Source organism: Nycticebus coucang, chromosome 13, assembly GCF_027406575.1.
Source record: "Nycticebus coucang isolate mNycCou1 chromosome 13, mNycCou1.pri, whole genome shotgun sequence".
Classification (NCBI taxonomy): domain Eukaryota; kingdom Metazoa; phylum Chordata; class Mammalia; order Primates; family Lorisidae; genus Nycticebus; species Nycticebus coucang.
The window spans coordinates 1,869,710-1,891,387 of record NC_069792.1 but is presented as its reverse complement, the minus strand read 5'-3'; the positions used below and the strand labels follow the sequence as shown (position 1 = coordinate 1,891,387).

At 44.3% G+C, this 21,678-nt stretch overlaps 1 pseudogene; it reads left to right on the top strand.

Moving 5' to 3' along the window:
- Window positions 1-510: 510 nt before the first annotated feature.
- On the top strand, window positions 511-20,322 carry LOC128564014 (pleckstrin homology domain-containing family F member 2-like; annotated as a pseudogene).
- Window positions 20,323-21,678: the final 1,356 nt, after the last annotated feature.

The following is a 21,678-nucleotide window of genomic DNA, read 5'->3' as shown; positions in this document are numbered from 1 at the left end:
CTCACTCTTGCTGATGGCATTGGAATCGCTTGGCATCCTTAAAACGAAACTAAAGAAAACAAAGGAGGCCTATTTTTAAGTATCGTAGACCTTGCTCATTTAGATTCTGCATTTGAGAATTCAGCTCCTGGCCAGATGTCCTCGTGACCTGCAGGTGGGTTATTTGCAGGGACTCCGCGGAGCACTTCCGCGCATGCGCAGAGGGGCCTGGCGTTGCGCCTCGGCTCCGCCTCCCTGTGCGCTGTCACGTGATGAGAGATTTTCCGGGTTAATTAGTGCCACATTTTTCTCATCTCTGTACTTTTGGCTGGCAGTGTCACTGTTTCAAAAGGCCTTTGAAGCACAGTGCCCAAGTGTTGTCACGCGTTCCCAAGCACAAGAAGGCCCCGGGCTCGGCGGTCGCCCGCCTGCCCGCGGAGTCCGGATGGGCCCGGAGCGCGTCCCCTGGGAGCCCGGGAGGCGGGCGGAGTCCGCAGCCAGGGGTCATCCGCCCATCTGGGCTCTTAGAAGATGGTGAATTGCTTGGCAAACACTGCAGCAAACGCTAGACCTATAGGTACAGAGTGGAAAATTGTTTTGGAGCAGCTGGTCAACCCTTAAGTAGATCTGGACGGGTTCTTATTGGAAAAGGTGTATTGACTAAGTTGTGCAGAAAAAAGCCCAAAGCAAGGCAATTTTTCTTACGGAAGGGTATTCTTGTATATGACAATATTGTCATCCAGAAGAGAAAATATAATGCACAACATACTATTCCCCTGGAAAATGTCCCTATTGATTCCATCCAAGATGAGGGAGACTTAAGGAATGGATGGGTTATCAAGACACCAACTAAATCATTTGCAGTTTATGCTGCCACTGGTTCTGAGAATTCATAATGGACGAGTCACATACACAAATGTGTTACTGATTTACCCTCCAAAAGTGGGAAGACACCCAGTAACGAACATGCTGCTGTCTGGGTTCCTGACTCTGTGGCAGCTGTACGTGGGCGTTGTCAGAAAGCAAAACTCACTCCTGTTAATTGTTGTCACGGTTGCTGCAAATATGGTTTTGTTGTCTGTGGGCCCTGCTCAGAAAAGAGACTTCTTCCAGCTGGTCCTCTCAGCCTGTGCGGATCTGTGACTTCTGCTAGGACATGCTTTCTACTGGGGACGTGCCAGTCTGCTGCATCAGACTCTTACAAAGGTCAATCATTGAAGTCCTCTTTAAATGATGTGTCTGTTTATAACCTAAGAATAGGGGGAAGGGGGAGAGGGAGGGTAGGGAGGGGGGAGGATGGTGGAGGAAGGGCGATTGGTGGGATTACACCTGCGGTGCATCTTACAAGGGTACATGTGAAATTTAGTAAATGTAGAATATAAATGTCTTAACACAATAACTAAGAAAATGCCAGGAAGGCTATGTTAACCAGTGTGATGAAAATGTGTCAAACAGTCTATAAAACCAGGGTCTGGTGCCCCATGATCACGTTAATGTACACAGCTATGATTTAATAATAGAGTAAAATTTAAAAAAAGATGATGTGTCTGATGATGATGAGGACGGTAACAGTGACTAAGGACGGGTTTTGCAATATTTCAGTGGGTGTGACTGAGAAATCACCTTTGGGGGAAATGTAAAATTCCCAGCGCTCTCTCTCGGCTTTACTCTAGCCAAGAATTTGCCTGAGAAGCTTGCGACCCATGTCCCTCAGAATTTCCTTAGAAAGTAATTCCTGCTGCCTTTTCCTCCTGGCACTCTTCTACAGGGATAGATGTTTGCAAATACATCGGACACATTTTTGTTTCTTGTTTATTTCTAGATTATTTTCTTGGAAGTTTGGGGAAAGATGTTTATTTAACAGATCATGTACTACATGGTTATTTTCATTTCTGTTATAAGGAAAAACTAAAAGCACACAGTGATGGGAAAAGGAGTGTGATGTGGTTAATGCTGTTATTAGAGTTTTTCTAACCATCCTATCTAATGTTTAAGACACCAGTTACAAAGATACATGATTTGGAAATTCTTTGTATTTTTCATATACCTGGTGGTGCCTTATCATAATGGCACTTTTACACAAAATAGCTCCTATCTTCTCATTTTTTGGTTTGTTTAAAAAAATATACTGGTGCTCTCTGTAGTTATAAAATGAGTGTTTATGAATGGATATAATTAGGAATACTGGCCATCTGATCCCTACAAATAATTAAATTTAGAGGTAGTTTCATTCTGAAGGAATACATAGTTTTCCATGCGATTATATTTTTAAGTTTTATAGGTCTCAAATTGTCCAATATTTTATATTGTCGTTCTTAGGGATTTGGTTTGAAATTTATCAATAATACATAACTGTCATATTGCATTAGCTTTTACTTTTAGTTAATACATTTTTAGATACAAATTATTCTGCTTTAACATTATTTCAAGAATGAAAATCTTCCTTTAAAACCCTTGAAAATAATCTCTTAAAACAAAATCCCATGATAGTGCAGAGATATAATTAGGTTTGAAGATTTAGAAGAAATAGTATGTAAGTCTAAGTTCGACTAGACTTCATATTTGATTGTCTATTTCAGTGTGAAACTAGCTTGAATTTACAAATACGGTGTTATATTTTATAAAGTTTTGCAAAGTCCCAAACAGTATTTCTATTTTTGTAAAACAATTGCATGTATAATCTGTTTCTGAAATAATTTTGCAATCAATGGAAATAGAATAGCAATTGATATGTCTAAATTGTGAACTTTCAGTCAGTCTAGCTTTGTTTTGAGAAGTGGTAATTTTTCAATATTTGCTGTTGAATTAGGTTGAAAGTATATTTTTCATATAAAACTTAATACATTTTGCACTATTCTCTATTTGTATGCTGCAAATAACTACCATCTTTGAAATATGGAAAATCAACAGTTTAAAGTTTGTTTCAAATTCTCAATTTAAGAAAAGTCTTTAAATTTGGATATACTGCAAATTCTGATGTAGGATTCTTTGGTATCTTACTCTTTGGTTAAGGCACTAATTTTATTTTACTGTTAAAGTTTGAAAGCAGGTGAGATATATGGATCTCCCTGTAGGAAATGTATAAGAAAAACAGAAGGGGACTATGACATTTTTTTTCCCAATATCATAAATGGGCCTTTGTGTCTAAGCAATATATACATGTAATCAGTCAACATATCTGAAAAGAACCATGGAACCTGAGAAGTGCCAATGGGATTTACTGGTACTTAGGAAACTAGCAAATTCAGGAACTAAGGGGAAATGTTCTGAGATAACATTTGCATTGTCAATGTCTCTGTAAACCTCTATTGACTGTTTCTACAATGAGAAAGTATTTTACAAAAAAACAAAAAAGAAGGCCGTGCAGTGCCTATGGAGAAATGAGGCCTGGTTGGTAGCATCATTCAGGCGTGAGTGACAGTGCGATTGTCAGGAGTTTGATGGTAATGAATCAACAGCAAACATCAAACGAGATGGTCTTTAAACAGAAACATGCATAAAACAAAGTTTTGTGTTGCTCAGCTAACAAAAATGTGAGCAGAGGCTTGGGGAGACATAGCCCATTATTGTCCTTAGCCTCTGTGGTTCGGTCTCACCTAATTTAGCCCTCACAGTGAGCGAATGCATCTCTTCTTAGCTTATTAATAAAAATAGGACTGGATATGGCCAAGGACGGTGTGCTCCCTTCTTCAGAGTCACTCCCAACACGGCTACAGAGTCGCTAGTCAGTAAGCATACTTTAAGTGTTGGCCCATGCAATTGTCACGCAATCACTCCCTAATTATTCCTGTTCAGAAAACTATTGACCTACATCCCTTGCCAGATGATGAATCATGTGATACCAACTTGCCATAGATGCTCACTTAAGAAATGCAACCAGGGAAAATGACAAATTCAGGTCAATGCTTTACGGAGCTGCCCATTTCTTCTTTTAAAATTCAGATATATCCTCTTCAGACATTTTCTTTTCTTTAAGGGATGGAGTGTTAAATTTAGAAAGCTAACTCCGAAAACATACAGAAAGACTAGATATGCACATATTCATATTTATATACATATGCGATGTATATGATAATGCTCTCACTGAAGTTCAGCTGATTTTGGATTTGGGAGATGTCACAAGGTCTTTTGAGCTTTGAAGAAATTTTAGAATACATTTTAATAAATTTCAGCCAGCAAACCACAATAATCTGCCTTCCTCAAGATGATCTGACACAATCAACTGAATTGCACAGGAGAGCCTTTTTCATTCTTCCCCAGTCTGAGCTCACCTGGCATCCCTGGGGTGCAGCATCCAGACCTGGGGTTTCTCCCTAATGCAGTAGCTGCCTGGTGAAGTTCATCCCTCCTGAAGCTGGAATTTTAATTTTTGATGTGTATGATTATAGTAGAGTGTATACACACACACATACACATATGATGTAAATATTTACATATATGGAAACATTTCCCTGAAAGAATGGCGTATTGCTGGGTAATTAAGGTTGGATTCTACCGTGGTATTTCACAGGGTATAAGATTGTTCTACAGAAAGCCTTTTTTGCTTTTTCTACATAGCTATTCTGTAGTGAACATAGTCAATATTTTCTTAGGAAAGTTGAAAACAATAAAATATTGGTCATCTTTCTTCAGTCTTTGAAGAAGTTCTTTTCGTTATCACTCTTTTATATTGTAGCCATACAATAGCAATAGTGTGCTTTGCCATATAAAATATGGTGTAAATCAAACTAAAGTCGGTTAAATGCGAGTGTCAGCCACTTCAGTTACAAAATAAAGGCTCGTTAATTTTGCTATCTGTTGGAGGAGAGATGGAAATCTCTTTGACTTTCATTTTTAATGCAGGTAAAATTTGACAGTCAATCAAGAGGAATTCTTTTTGTAAATCAAGTTTGAATATATTGTGGTGATAAAAAGAAAAATGAATGAGGAAAGCACACACCACAGCTAACCACTGTGAAGCAGGGAACATTCAATAATGAGCATTAATTAAAGAAAAGAAACTTAATTTGAAATCTAAATAGAACTGAAAAAGGAAAAAGTTTCCTCTCTGGCATGTATTGAAAAAAGTTAATGGTAAGTTCCTTGTCCGAAACTGACATGTAGATGAAAGTTACCACCTCCATATAGTGCCTGCAACAGGTACCTGAACCCTTCCTTCCCCAGACCTGCTAACGCCCCAGGCCCTAGTGTCCCACACTTGGAAACAAATTTCCATCTGAAGGATGCGATGTGGTCATCTACTGTTCTTTATAATTTGCTGACATATAATAGTTTGCAATATAACTTTACTGACCCTGCGGATATCCTACAAGTTTTTTAAGTTTCTAGTTCTAAAGAGTCTCTTTGTGGACATCATTTTAGTAAGAATATTATATCAGAAGCATTCTAGCTATTGCCACAGATGGGATTAGGATGGGGTGTCTGGGGGTGTTGCGCCTCTGTGGGTGTGTATTGTGTGTAGGGCACGCATGCATGTATGTGGTGTGTGCACAGTGTATGTTGAGTGTGGTGTGAGTTCATGTGCAGTGTGTGTATATATGAGCGTATGTGTGGTGTGCGTGGGTATAATGGTGCTGCGTGTAGGTGCCAGGTGTGTGAACGGCAGATGTGGTGTGTGTATATATGTTCAGCATGTATGTGTGGCATGTGTGATGTGTGGGTGTATGTATGTGTGGTATAGGTTTATGTTTGTAGTATATATTTATGGGGGGTGTGTGTGCCATTATTGATTTTTCCTAAACCTGTACTGGAGTGAATAAATGAACAAAGAGGAAGGTAAGAAGATGAGCTTTGGCTATAGACATTAATTTATTAAATTATTATTCCTTTTATTTGTGAGTTGATTGTAAGAGCATAAAAGAGATGAGAGAAATGTTCATTTCTTTATTTTACTGTTCTGGTTTCCAATAAGAAAGGATCAGAGAAATAAGACCTGCCATCAAAAAGTGCCTTATATGTTCTAAAACACTTGATTAAAGGAATAAATTTAAATCCTGCTGATGACCTAGAAATAAATCTTTTCCTTTAAGGCTTATATCATTAATTTAGGCCTACAATTTAACCCTGTGCAGGTCACCAAAATCTGTCCCCAAATGTAAAACACCGTGAATGAGAACAAAAGAGGAGCTCAAAATCATGATTTTCTTAAAGGTTAAACATTCAATTACATAAAAATAAAGTGAAAAAGAAAGAAACCCTATACTCTGGTCTGAGCTAATTGCCAGTTCCAACAGAATACAATATTGACATTTTATTAGCTGGGAGATAAAAATGGTTTACATGTTTGAAGACACAGCTCTTGATGTCAGTCTGAGTTGTACCGAGATGTACATACAGCTGTACTGAAATGGATATAAGTGATTTTCCTTTTGTAGAGAAATCCCCTTTCTAAAAGAAATATAGAGGTACAGGATGATTATGCTTTGCAACAATTTGGAAACGATGAAGACAATTAATACTATGGGGGTTAAAGGATGAATGAAACCTATTTTTTTCATGTAAAAAGAACAAAGAGATTATTTTCTCCTTTCCCCTTTGTTTGAGCATGTCCTTCGAGATGTAGTCAATTGCAGTAGATAAATATCCCCTGGAATTAAGCCTGGTCCCTAGGGTCACATAACTCATATGCAAACTATGCATGTAAAACTGTCATTCTGGAATTAGTTTGGGATCAAGCTCTCAAGACGTGTAGGAAATGTACCTGAGGAGCAACAGAGGCCATTGCATTTTCTTCTGCTTTGCTGTAACAACTGTGTGAGATATCCTACATTTGTATCTATCGTCCTGCTTCCTTACAGGCATGTAAAGCTGCTAACAATTGCTCAATGAGTAATTCTGTCCTTTTTTTTTTGGCAGTTTTTGGCCGGGGCTGGGCCTGAATCCACCACCTCCGGTACACGGAACTGGTGCCCCACCCCTTTGAGCCACAGGCACCACCCGTAATTGTGTCCTCTTTCTCTTCCATATTGGTACAGATTTCTTTTATTTGCCCAATAGGGTGGAATACAATATTTCAATAAATTAAAAATTTAACTTAATATACTCATTTACTAGACTAGCAATTGGCCAACATGATTCTTTTTTGAAAGCAAGCAAGTGTCTAAATTAAAAGACAGTAGAACCTGTGTAAGTTGACAACCCAAGAGACAGTAACAGACTGGTCAACGTACAGAGGTGGTCACCATGAGGAACTAGGTCTACCGTCCTGAAATGTACATGCAGTGTTTGTCTGGCCTACGAAAATTAGGTCAGTTGAAGAAGATGCTCAACTGAGGTTGTCAGCTATGGAGGTTCTAGTCTATGTCCATTTGCTTAACAAATAGAACTGATTTAACATATATAAAGTCAGGGAGGTTGTCAGCTATGAAGGTTCTAGTCTATGTCCATTTGCTTAACAAATAGAACTGAAAACATATATAAAGTTGGGCAGTGCCTGTGGCTCAGTGAGTAGGGCGCTGGCCCCATATGCCGAGGGTGACAGGTTCAAACCCAGCCCCAGCCAAACTGCAACAAAAAAATAGCCGGTAGTTGTGGCGGGCGCCTGTAGTCCCAGCTGCTTGGGAGGCTAAGACAAGAGAATGGCGTAAGCCCAAGAATTAGAGGTTGCTGTGAGCCGTGTGAAGTCACAGCACTCTACCCAAGGGTGGTACAGTGAGACTCTGTCTCTAAAAAAAAAATATATATATATATATATATATAAAGTCACGCTGAAGGTAAAGGTTCCACAACTATTTTTTGATAAGTAATTTAGAAACACATAATTGAGTAATTATTGCTATAATCATATTTATTGATAGTACTATCATTTTAAAGTCAAGAGGAACTGTTATTCAGTTTAACACCTTCATGTTGAAGATAAAGCACCTGGGTCTCCAGGGACGCTAACCAACTCATTCAAGGTCTCACGGTCACCTGTCAGAGATGCAGAGAGCCAGGCTGTCCCTGGGTCTGATCCCAGCTCACATCTGGTGCTGCCATCTCTTTGTTTAATGAGCCCTTGAAATTACAATCACACTTTAGGAGTCAAGGTAGAGTTACATGCCAAGCAACTTCTCCAAAATGACATTCTCAGGCCTCTAGAACTTCTTTAATCAACTCACAAAGCCTATTTAGACACACATAAAGGTGGAAGCAGAAGCCTTAGGAAGGCAGGCGCAGAATCTTGGAATAAACAGCTATCACATATGTTTACCACTTAAATTATTCATTTGGATGGCTTCAACTAAATTTTAGACGTTTGCGACATTGCTCCTAGAGCTTTAGAAATCAAGGACACAGAAAAATCTGATTTGAAAGTGTTTCATTGTTAGAGATACGGCCACCAATGGGATAAATAATGACCTTACCTGCCTTGCAATGACATTTATTTGATAGACTGGTGTGTTCCTTGGTATAACAGGCTCTTTTGAAAATAATCTAAATCAATCCTCCTACATTTCTCATATCGACTGAATTCAGCCTTTTTTTTAATTTTTTAATTTGTATTTTTTTTAAATTCATCAATGCTCTTTGGGCTAAGCCATGAACTAAGGCCAAGAAACCTCCCAGGACACTCCTGTTTCTGTTGCTCAGGAAAAAGACAAGTGAAATCAATAATCTGACTTGATTTCTCAACTGACAGTGTTTTTGAGTCTGATTTAATGTTATGAGCCATGACTGCGCATGAGAATACAAGAACGGTGGGAGTGTGTGAGAATACGTCAGTTCCCAGTGGGCAGCTTGGGAGAGGCCCCCCCCAACCCTGGACAGACCTGTAAAGTGGGGGAGGCTCCCATGGCTGAGAAGCTGGGGTGGTGCCTCCTGGAGAAGACAGGTGATAAGAATGGAGGCCCCCAATCTAGTCTTCATTGTATTAGCTCAACCAGAGATAACTATGAGTGAATTCTGTTTTGAAGGATGGGAAGAACGGCCAGGGCATTTGTGTAAATGGGAATATTGGGTCATTATTGACGTTCCCTGTCCTGAGTTCCCAGTGTTAGGAGTGGGTACTGGTGCCAAGTCCAGCTGTTGATGGAGTGATCACAAATGCAAAGCAATCTCACACCTGTAGACTTTATTACAAAGTGAAAGTACATCTCCCAGGAAGAGATCGGTCATTCCCTGAGAAGGGAGAAGACCCTGAAGTCTTAGTCCACACAGTCTTTCACATGTTTGCTAGTTTGTCTCGCCTCTCTCCTGGGAAAGTTTGCTTGCAATTCTGATTTGCAGAATTTGAGTGATTGACGGATTGGGGTTATATAAAAGTTTCCCTTCTAGGCATGCTTCTTCCCAGAATCCTTCATAAAAACTCACTAGGGTGGAAACCATAATGCTGATGAGCCCCAGGTCAGTTAGGGCCGCTTGGAGCTCCTTCCGCTGCATGCTTCCACTGGATGAGGCCTCCAGCCACGAACAGCTGGTATTGTGGGACCACGTTCTGAGTCTGACTGGTTCCTGCTCTGCCTGCCTCGCCACCTGTTTGCTCCCTCCCTACTTAACAGGAGCTGGTCAATGTTTAACCTGTAGGTCAAACATTTCCCTACCTTATGAAATAAAAAATTAGGCTTACTGGAAAAAATAGTATTTAAAAATATCAGCTCTCTCTTTTTTTTTTTTTAACAAATGAAAATGATAAGTTTGATCCATGCAAAGACTGTCTAAATAAAACATTGGGATCAGTATCAGCCCTATTACCATATTCTTATGTAAATAACAGTCCAAATTAAGATTATTAGAAAGGATCAAAGGAAAAAGCTAAGATAAAAGTTCATATAAATACTGTTGTAAACATCTTTGTCAATAATTCAATTAAATAACAAGCTTGTTTTTCATACTGTAATTCCCTTCATTGACATTAATCAAAATTTCTTTATAAGAATTGTGAGACCACTCATCAAAAATACACTTTGAAATAATAGTCCTGTTTCCCTATATGCTACCACCATCATCGGTGGCCGCACCTGCTGCAATCTTCTAGCACGTTTTCTCTGCAAACTTAGGTTAATTGTGGATCCATCATAGTTCACTGCATGAAGTGATGTGCGATGCTGACGTATACCTGGCAGGGGTCCTGGGAAATTAATTAGCATTGGTGAGAGGCTTTGAAGATTTGAAAGAACATGAAGTGCAAGGTACATCATTACCACACCCCAAGTGAGCTGTTCTGTGTTTTGGATAGATGTGCTATTACATAATAGCCATAGGCATCTGTAGATCATTTCTTTGAATCAAGGTTTACCCAGGGAGATTGAACATTCAGCTTTTATTCTGTCCTTTGAAAAGTAACCGTTCTACCTCCACTAATATTATTACCTAAAATGAATATGGGAAAGTCCTGTGATGTCCTGTCCCCTGTGCTCGCCCTCTGTGCCCCACATTTTAGAGTATGTGTGGTATTCCGCACAGGAATCATAAATAATACAAGATAATACAAGGGGAAATATTCAGCGACCCTGCCTTGAAGCAGCTTACGCTCTAGTGTGAGAGATCAGACCGGTCATTACTCAGAGCACGGTGCCGCGATCCTGTTAGTGACCACGGTGACCATGGCGCTGTGTTCCTGTCGGTAACCACACTGACCACAGTGCTACGCTCCTGTTAGTGACCCCAAAGACCATGGTGCTGTGTTCCCACCAGTTACACTGACCACAGTGCTGTGTTCCTGTTAGTAACCACACAGACCACGGTGCTGTGTTCCTGTTAGTAACCACAGTGACCACAGTGCTACACTCCTGTTAGTGACCACACAGACCACGGTGCTGTGTTCCCGCCGGTTACACTGACCACAGTGCTGCGCTACTGTTAGTGACCCCACAGACCACGGTGCTGTGTTCCCGCCAGTTACACTGACCACAGTGCTGTGTTCCTGTTAGTAACCACAGTGACCACGGTGCTACACTCCTGTTAGTGACCCCACAGACCACGGTGCTGTGTTCCCGCCGGTTACACTGACCACAGTGCTGTGTTCCTGTTAGTGACCACACAGACCACGGTGCTGTGTTCCTGTTAGTAACCACAGTGACCACAGTGCTACACTCCTGTTAGTGACCACACAGACCACGGCTCTGTGTTCCTGTTAGTGACCACACAGACCACGGTGCTGTGTTCCTGTTAGTGACCACACAGACCACGGTGCTGTGTTCCTGCCAGTTACACTGACCATGGCGCTGTGTTCCTGTTTGTGATCACACAGACCACGGCGCTGTGTTCCTGCCGGTTACACTGACCATGGTGCTGTGTTCCTGTTAGTAACCACAGTGACCACAGTGCTGCGCTCCTGTTAGTGACCCCACAGACCAGGGCGCTGTGCTCCTGTTAGTGACCACACAGACCACGGTGCTGTGTTCCTGCCAGTTACACTGACCATGGTGCTGTGCTCCTGTTAGTGACCACACAGACCACGGCGCTGTGTTCCTGCCGGTTACACTGACCATGGTGCTGTGTTCCTGTTAGTAACCACAGTGACCACAGTGCTGCGCTCCTGTTAGTGACCCCACAGACCATGGTGCTGCGCTCCTGTTAGTGACCACACAGACCACGGCGCTGTGTTCCTGCCAGTTACACTGACCATGGTGCTGTGTTCCTGTTAGTAACCACAGTGACCACAGTGCTGCGCTCCTGTTAGTGACCCCACAGACCAGGGCGCTGCGCTCCTGTTAGTGACCACACAGACCACGGCGCTGTGTTCCTGCCAGTTACACTGACCATGGTGCTGTGCTCCTGTTAGTGACCACACAGACCACGTTCCTGCCGGTTACACTGACCATGGTGCTGTGTTCCTGTTAGTAACCACAGTGACCACAGTGCTGCGCTCCTGTTAGTGACCCCACAGACCACAGCGCTGCGCTCCTGTTAGTGACCACACAGAACACGGCACTGTGTTCCTGTTAGTGACCCCACAGACCACGGTGCTGCGCTCCTGCTAGTGACCCCACAGAGCACGGCGCTGCGCTCCTGTAAGTGACCACACAGACCACGGCGCTGTGTTCCTGCCGGTTACACTGACCATGGTGCTGTGTTCCTGTTAGTAACCACAGTGACCACAGTGCTACGCTCCTGTTAGTGACCACACAGAACACGGTGCTGCGCTCCTGTTAGTGACCCCACAGAGCACGGCGCTGCGCTCCTGTTAGTGACCACACAGAACACGGCGCTGTGTTCCTGTTAGTGACCCCACAGACCACGGCGCTGTGCTCCTGCTAGTGACCCCACAGAGCACGGCGCTGCGCTCCTGTAAGTGACCACACAGACCACGGTGCTGTGTTCCTGTTAGTGACCACACAGACCACGGCGCTGTGTTCCTGCCGGTTACACTGACCATGGTGCTGTGTTCCTGTTAGTAACCACAGTGACCACAGTGCTACGCTCCTGTTAGTGACCACACAGACCACGGCGCTGTGTTCCTGTTAGTGACCACACAGACCACGGCACTCTGCTCCTGTTAGTGACCACACAGACCACGGCGCTCTGTTCCTGTTAGTGACCACACAGACCACGGCGCTCTGTTCCTGTTAGTGACCACACAGACCACGGCGCTGTGTTCCTGCCGGTTACACTGACCATGGTGCTGTGTTCCTGTTAGTAACCACAGTGACCACAGTGCTACGCTCCTGTTAGTGACCCCACAGACCACGGCGCTGCGCTCCTGTTAGTGACCCCACAGAGCACGGTGCTGCGCTCCTGTAAGTGACCACACAGACCACGGTGCTGTGTTCCTGTTAGTGACCACACAGACCACGGCGCTGTGTTCCTGCCGGTTACACTGACCATGGTGCTGTGTTCCTGTTAGTAACCACAGTGACCACAGTGCTACGCTCCTGTTAGTGACCACACAGAACACGGTGCTGCGCTCCTGTTAGTGACCCCACAGAGCACGGCGCTGCGCTCCTGTTAGTGACCACACAGAACACGGCGCTGTGTTCCTGTTAGTGACCCCACAGACCACGGCGCTGTGCTCCTGCTAGTGACCCCACAGAGCACGGCGCTGCGCTCCTGTAAGTGACCACACAGACCACGGTGCTGTGTTCCTGTTAGTGACCACACAGACCACGGCGCTGTGTTCCTGCCGGTTACACTGACCATGGTGCTGTGTTCCTGTTAGTAACCACAGTGACCACAGTGCTACGCTCCTGTTAGTGACCACACAGACCACGGCGCTGTGTTCCTGTTAGTGACCACACAGACCACGGCGCTCTGTTCCTGTTAGTGACCACACAGACCACGGCGCTCTGTTCCTGTTAGTGACCACACAGACCACGGCGCTCTGTTCCTGTTAGTGACCACACAGACCACGGCGCTCTGTTCCTGTTAGTGACCACACAGACCACGGCGCTGTGTTCCTGCTGGTTACACTGACCATGGTGCTGTGTTCCTGTTAGTAACCACAGTGACCACAGTGCTACGCTCCTGTTAGTGACCCCACAGACCACGGCGCTGCGCTCCTGTTAGTGACCCCACAGAGCACGGTGCTGCGCTCCTGTAAGTGACCACACAGACCACGGTGCTGTGTTCCTGTTAGTGACCACACAGACCACGGCGCTGTGTTCCTGCCGGTTACACTGACCATGGTGCTGTGTTCCTGTTAGTAACCACAGTGACCACAGTGCTACGCTCCTGTTAGTGACCACACAGACCACGGCGCTGTGTTCCTGTTAGTGACCACACAGACCACGGCGCTCTGTTCCTGTTAGTGACCACACAGACCATGGCGCTCTGTTCCTGTTAGTGACCACACAGACCACGGTGCTCTGTTCCTGTTAGTGACCACACAGACCACGGCGCTCTGTTCCTGTTAGTGACCACACAGACCATGGTGCTGTGTTCCTGTTAGTGACCACAGAGACCACGGTGCTGTGTTCCCTATACTAACCACAGTGACCACAGTGCTGCGCTCCTGTTAGTAACCACATGGACCACGGCACTGCACTCCTGTTAGTAACCACAGGCAGCCTGTTCAGTGTGGCTGAGAAGTAAGAGAAGCTCAAGCCTGGCAGAGGCTCCATCTCACAAAGTGGGTGATATCCGGATATGGCCACGACCCCACATTTAGGCTCATGTATGTAAAGTCAAACACTGTTACTGGTGCTTGGAGACAGAGAAAGTTCTGTGCAATTTGGGCAAAGAGAAAAGTGAGGATGGCAAATCTCTCAGCTGTGTATTGACACAGACACAGGGTGTGGCGGGTGTGTGTGTGGGGGGGGTTGTGGGGGCTGGGATCCCCAAGGCAAAGTCTGTGTTCTTTAATTCTCAGATGGCAGCTTGCATGACCAGACTTCCGAACCTCAGAAGTGTAACTAACTTCTTAAAGGCACTTATTCTGTTCATAAAACAAATTTACATTTTCTTATTGCTCTATGGTTGTTTGCTATTGCTTAACAAAAAATAGTACACTTAACAATAAATAGTTAATGATTACTGTGCAAAGTAAGGGTAGTGGACAAAAAACCCATGGTGGCAGGTGCTGGGAGGCTGAGGGTGGAGGATCCCTTGAGCTCAGGAGTTTAAGACCAGCCTGAGCAAGAGCAAGACCCATCTCTGCTAGAAATGGAAAAATTAGCTGGGCGTTGTGGCAGGTGCCTATTGTTCCAGCTACTGGTGGGGGGAGGGGCAGAAGTGAGGCAGGAGGATTGTTTGAGCCCAGGAGTTTTAGGCTGCAGTGAGCTATGTTGACTCCAGCACTCCAGCATGGGTGATTGTGTAAAACTCTATCTCCAAAAAAGAAAAAAAGGCTAGCAGTTAACATGTATACACAACCAAGAGCCTACCCCAATTTTGCATTATTTCAGTCATTAAAACTGCCAGGGTACGAAAGTCCAAAGGGCTGGGCTATGTTGGCCATGGACCCACGGAAATGCACCTGGACCCACGGAAATGCACCTGGAAAAGGAGGCAGGAAAGAGTGGGCACTGACGCGGGGGCACTGGCACCTGGGCAGCCCCAGCCTGGACACTGCAGTAATGAATGTAACTCAGTTTGCCGGAACTAGACAGAAAACCATAGACGGAAGGGCTGCGGGTCATGTACAGGAGCCACATGTGGCAGTCTTTCTCAGTGTCAGGGTGACAATACAGTAACAATCAACCACAGATTTTAGAAGCTTAACTAGAACAGCTAGATGGAGAAGTATGTTAGAAAGTTGTTAATTGTGAATTCTTTTGTTATTATTTCATTTATTATGTAAATTGTTATTTATTCCACACCTTCCATGTACAAAGCCAAAGGAGAAGGTTTGCAGATACAGAGACACAAAACATAAAATGAGAACCTGGCACATTGAACAGTCACAGTATACCACGATATATTCTATATGATGGATGTAAAATCCCAGACAGTCATAGATACCAAAGATAGGCACCTACTTTCTTGGCTAAATGGCCACAGTGAGTCTCTCTAGACAAGGCAGCATCTGAGCTGTATGTGAGCATAAATAAACCTTATCCAGCTGGGGTAAAGGCTGGGGATGTTCTAGGTAGCAGCAGGTTTGGAAAGACATGGACAGACTTGGGAAAAGGGAGAAGACCTGTGATTGCTGTAACAGAGTGGCATGGTAGGTTCCAAGGGGGGGGAGGGAGGAAGAGGGCGTCTGGAGGGTTAGACCAAGGCCAATCCATGAAGGGCTTCTACCCCAAAGCAGCAAGCAGAATGTTCCAAGGACCCGTACCTGGGGCAACATGATGGGGTATGTGTTTTAGAAAAGATTTCTTTAGTGACAGAATGGGGAACAGGCACATGTACAGGACTGGATTTTCTTTTTTTAATCATATGTATACTATATGACTATACATTTTAATTGCAATATAATGTACATAAAATTTAGTGCACAAATCTTAGTGTACAATTTGTTGACTTTTAACATGTGCATGGACGAGTGTGCCCACCCCGGAGGTGCAGCTGAAGTTGGTGTCCACTCCCTGAAGGGGTCACCACCTTTCTGACTCGGTTACTCCTTCCGTTCTTCACACCAGACCATGAAAGTCAGGGAAGTGTAATGACCCAGCGCGCATTAGTGCATGTCTGGCTTCTTTTGCTCCATATTATATCTGTGAAATTCATCTGTGCTGTTGCCTGTAGCAGAGGTTCTCTCTTACTGTTGTATGGAATTTAATCCATTTTCCCCATTAGTGATATTTTGGTTACTTCCGGGTTTTGGCTATTTTCCATAAATCTGCAAAAAAAAAAAAAACATTCGTACATATATTTTTGATGGCACATACATTTATTTTTCTTGGATATACATTTAGGAGTACATCTTTTGTATTTACTTGGATGGAACTGAAACATATTCTTCTTAGTAAAGGATCACTGTAATGGAAAAAATAAGTGTCCAATATACTCAATACTAATATGAATCCAATATATAAACAACTACACACCCACAGGAAAGAAAACCACAAGTATAGTCTAGTGAGAGGGGAGAGAGGACAGAAAGGGTGTGACGAGGAGGGAAGGTGACTGGCGGGATCTCTCCTAATGTGCACAGCGTGAGGGTGTTCAGCAGCCGGGGTGAAAGGCTCCAGGACAGCTAGAACTTTACCTTAGAAATGGAAACAGTGTAACCTAAGCGTCTGTACCCTCACATTAATGTGAAATAAAAATTAATTAATTAAGGGGTAAAATGGTTAGGTTGTATTATAGAGTAGGCAGCTGTTTAGTTTTAGTAAATATGGCCAAGTATTTTCGTCCTCTGAAATAGTTTAATCAATTTTTACAGCACCAGCCATCAGGGAAACTACCTGTGTCAACACTTGTAGACTTCGTCTAGGTCCTTTCCAACCTCACACAGCATCTCTGTGTTGGCAGCTTTGTGAGCTTCAGGGATTCTGATCAGCGTGTCTTCTCTTCCAGGTCTGCCGTCCGCATGTCCCTCATGAGCTACGATGACAAATACTTCCTCTGACGTGTATTGGCCATTTAGATGTCTGCTACTGCCATATTGCAAATACATTCCCTCAGACTATGGCTTGGCTTTTTATATTCTTTCAATACTATGGCTTGGTGTTTTATATTCTTTAGAAACACAGCTTCTTAATTTTAATGAAGTTCATTGCAATGGGTCCTTTTATTGTTATATTTAAAAACAGTAAACTCATGAAAATATTCTTTCGTGCTTTCTTCTAGAAGAGCGGTTCTCAACCTGTGGGTTGCAACCCACAGAAACTGTATTAAAGAGCCGCGGCGTTAGGAAGGCTGAGAGCCACAGTATTATTGTTTTACCTTTCACGTTTATGTCTCTGGTACATCTTGACTTAATTACTAATTAATTATTAATTGAGCACAGTGTGAAGTACGTGTTAAGTTCATGTTGTCCCACAGGAACAACCAATTTCCTCCAGTGCCGTTCATGAAAAAGACCATCATTTCCCCTTTGGTGGGTATTGACTATCTAGGAAAGAGGTGATTTAGGTCTGAACTAAGGAAGTGTTAAGGATGAAAAGAACACATTGAATTACTTAAAGAGATGCAGCTTACTACACTTCATTAGTGATTCCTGGTCAGGTTCCAGGAATCCAAGGTGACACAGGGCTTGCTGTGGGCGGCTGTGCTGATGCTCTGTCAGCTAGAAAGATGAGCAGGGCTGGAGGAGGGGGCAACCGCAGGGCCAAACAGAGAGGACCTCAGTTTGGACAATTTAATTTAAAGCCTTTGGCAGGAATGCACTTTGCTGGCTGCATGCCAAGTAGGTTTAACAAGTGCAGGTGAGAGTCACCCAAAATAGGAACGAAACTCACAGCATTGGAAAGACAGCATTGGCACAGGGACCATGGATCTTACAATAAAATTAGCAACATTTACCCATTCAAGATCTGCTCAGAAACAACAGAGTATTACAAAGATAGTAGACAGAGATCCTTCCAAGATTATGCTATTACTGCCTGGGTACAAATTAAACATCATGTAAATTGCTACTGAAAAGGCGGGGAGTTGGGTGGGGGCAGTGGCATGTAACAACAGGTAATGAGATGGAAAACAATGTGCTGAGTGTGGTAACACGAGCCCACAGAGGCTGTTGTGTGAATATAAACTCGGAAAGGAGATTGCAGAGGGGACCTCATTCCCCGGGGCAGCCTTCTCATGGCTCTGGAAGGCTTGCCGGCCGCCTTGGCCTGTTCTGCCTGCTGCCTGGCAGGTGGCTTTGCTTTCATGTCTATTCTGAGCTGGGAGCATCGGCTCTGTCAGGATCACAGCACATGGGGACTCTTGACGGGAGTGATGATGATTAACCCTCAAAAGCCTGAAGACTGGATATGCAAGCATCTATCCTTCCAAGAGAACAGCATCATGTTAAGGGATTGGGCTTTTTTATTTTTGAAACACAAGCTCAATTCCAGTTTCACTGCTACAATAAATGCTTTTAAATAAATCTTTGATTTGTGAATCTTTTTCTATATGCGAGTTCCATTTTATGAACTGATTTGATCAGAACTGATTTATGAGTGTTTTGCTTTATTCTTTCAATAAATAATTACATAAATGTGATGTAAATATGTGAGTTGACCACTGCCTTCTTTTAAATGAAACATTTTTCACGCAGTGGCCTTTATGAATGATGGTAAGACAGACTTCCTTCAGGAGGACGCCAGGCCTAAAGGTTAGGGATTCTGCCACTGCCACGGGGCCTGGCGGTGGAGGAGTCTGTGTGAGGTGCCGACAGCTCCCTGGTGCTGACTCCAGCAGGGGTCTGTGTGCGTTTGGAGGGGGGGGTCATGTTGACTAAGCAGCCAGGGAAATTCTTAGAAATTTCAAGGTTTTTTGGGAGGCTTTCACACAATGATCAAAAAATTAGGTGGCACCTGTGGCTCAGTGAGTAGGGCGCCGGCCCCATATACCAAGGGTAGCGGGTTCAAACCTGGCCTCAGCCAAACTGCAACAACAAAATAGCCGGGCGTTATGGCAGGCACCTGTAGTCCCAGCTGCTCGGGAGGCTGAGACAAGAGAATCGCGTAAGCCCAGGAGTTAGAGGTTTCTGTGAGCCGTGTGACGCCACGGCACTCTACCGAGGGTGGTAAAGTGAGACTCAGTATGTACAAAAAAAAAAAATTATATTGAACACATGCACTAGTGAGTCACACGGGCAGGTCAGGTGACCACACTGACTGACCAGCTGGCAGGGCCTGGCCACCACTGCCCATAGACAGGCCTCAGGGTCCTCACAGGCATCTGGGTTTCTCTGTGGGTTTTGTGGCCCCTCACAGAGGTGCTCTTAGCCATGGCCTCAGCAGCCTTCTGGCTTCTCTTTCTTACCTAAACTCAGGGGTGCCTGGCCGGTGTCATCTCATCACCCTGGGCCACCACATGTGTGGGTATCGCTCTGAGGGTCTGCGACCTCATGGAGGACTGAGCTGCTTGTCCTAACTGACTCCATTTTGAGACATTATTATATACCAAGGACTGATATTGGGCTTTACTCAAAATACAAACACAAGGGAACATTTATACCCAAGCACCAGGGAAGGGTGGGTGATGGACTACTGCTGAGCAGGAGCATCCCAGTGGCCGGGCATGGGGGCTCTCCTCACCTGTAATCCTAACACTCTGGAGGCTGAGATAGGTGGATTACTTGAGGTCAGGAGTTCAAAGCCAGCCTGAGCAAGAAGGAGATCCCATCTCCACTAAGAATAGAAAAACTAGCCAGGTATGGTAGTGGGAATCTGTAGTTTCAACTTCTCAGGAGGCTGAGGCAAGAGGATTGCTTGAGCCTAGGAGTTTGAGTTTGCTATGAGCTGTGACACCACAGTGCTCTGGTCTGGGCAGCACAGTGAGATGCTGTCTCAAGAATAAAAAAAAGGAAACATGACAGGTGTGACCGGTGTGGGGGCTCCTGCCAGACCACTGGGCAGAATTATGGCAGAAGGCAGGCCAAGGCAGGGGGATAAAATACCCCAGATGTGTCCAGCGAGCCTTTATTTTATTTCCAGGGTCAGGTAGTTATTTCTGGGGGTCGCTGAGCCTCTTGAGAGTCCCCACTGGGGACAGAGAGTGAGGGACGGAATGGAGGAGCCATAGTGTGAGGAAAGTGTCTGGCTGGGCTGGACAGGTACACAGAGGGGCAGGGGCTTCAAGAGCCACATGTCGAAGGATTCACGGAAATGGAGAGGAGCCGACGGTGCTAAGTGGAGGAGGGGAAGAGGCGCTGGAAAGGGACTGGTCCTCAGGCAGCCAGCTGGAGGTCTTAAGTTCCCATAGAGGCCACTGAAGTTCCTCAGCAAAATCATACTCAAAACAGGCAACGATGCAGCCAGAGCTGGCAGAGCTGCAGCCAGCAGGGAGCTGGACGGGTCTCCACAGACTGAGACGTTCCCGAAGGAGAAGCAGGGCCAGAGCGCACAGGCCTCAGAGCCAGGAAGATCTTCCAGCCCAGGGGATTAGGGCATGCTCCCTCTTTGAGAAAAAAGGTAGCCAGGAAGGATTTTCTGGACAAGGCCCAGGTCTAGGAGTTGGGGGATACATATCAGGGTACTCTGGATAAAGAGCAGGACGAAACACCTCCACCCAGCGGATCTTTTTCTAAAGAGGTCAGGGACTAGACTCGAATTCAGCTTCAGAGCACATACCGGGAGCTGAAGGAACCCAGTCTATCCTTACCACGCTTCAAGGGACATTCATTGGCGCACCAGTTCATGAGTTGGAACCACCAGTGTGCCCCTGACTAGTCAGTAAGGAGTCAAGGCAAAGGCACCTTTGATAGGGGCATTTCTAGGGTCCATGACGAATACTGTCCACATCACAAGAGCAAACTGTTAAAAAAACAAAAATCCGTTACACTTGTTAAAGAGAGTAAGGTTGTCTTCACTCAAGGGGTCCTTGCAATAAGGACCCTGCTATGGGGCTTTGCACGGAGAGAGACTGAGCTGAACCCTGAATTGAGGACAAGTGGGAGTTTATAACCAAGGAGCAGGGTAGGGGTCTATAGATGAATATTGGTAAGAAGAAACATCAGCAGCAGGAAATTCTCACCAGCCCCCCTTAGTAGAATTCTTGCAGGAGACAGGCCAACATGACAGGCTCTCCAGCGTCATCAGATGCCAAGGGTGAGGAGTTTTCTCTAAACTGATGAAGGAAGATTCTTGCTCAAATTGAATTCCATGGATTCTATGAGGACAGCCAGGGAAGCCCAAGGTCAGAGCTAGGAAGAAAGGACTCCCAGGGACCCTTGGTCAAAAATTTTAATAGTTTTCCCTTTTAAACTGTGAAATATTTTATCTAAAAGGTAAATATTTCAATTACTTCCATTTATTTTGGTTATAGAAATGTTTTTATACCTGTAGTTCCTTTTATTCTGTTACTTACAATTATAGGATGGAGAATAAAATCCTGGTGAAGAAATACTTAAGCAAGTGTTTCTTAGCGGCTTTGGCCATAGTAGGGGCATCTGAGTAGAGTTGCTGGGCAGCCGGCCCCCTGCTCACTCTGGGTCCCACTTACTCGTGGTGTTTGGAAAAGCACCAAAGTTTAATCATTTCTATTTTTGCTTTTTAAAATTTTTACCTAATTCTTCCTTTGCACTAAGGTATATTCTCCTGTGAACCAGTAAAACTAATATTTACTCTAAAGATTTTGATGTCAGTCAATTCTTTAGAGCATTATTATTTTAAGTTTTAAAATATTTGCTTAGTAACATAAACAGAGAAGAGGAATGCTGATAGAAAGGCTTCAAACCCATGACCAAGAAACTCTGAGCACTTGTTGGGAGCTCCTGTTCCTGGTCACTCAGCTTCACCCTAT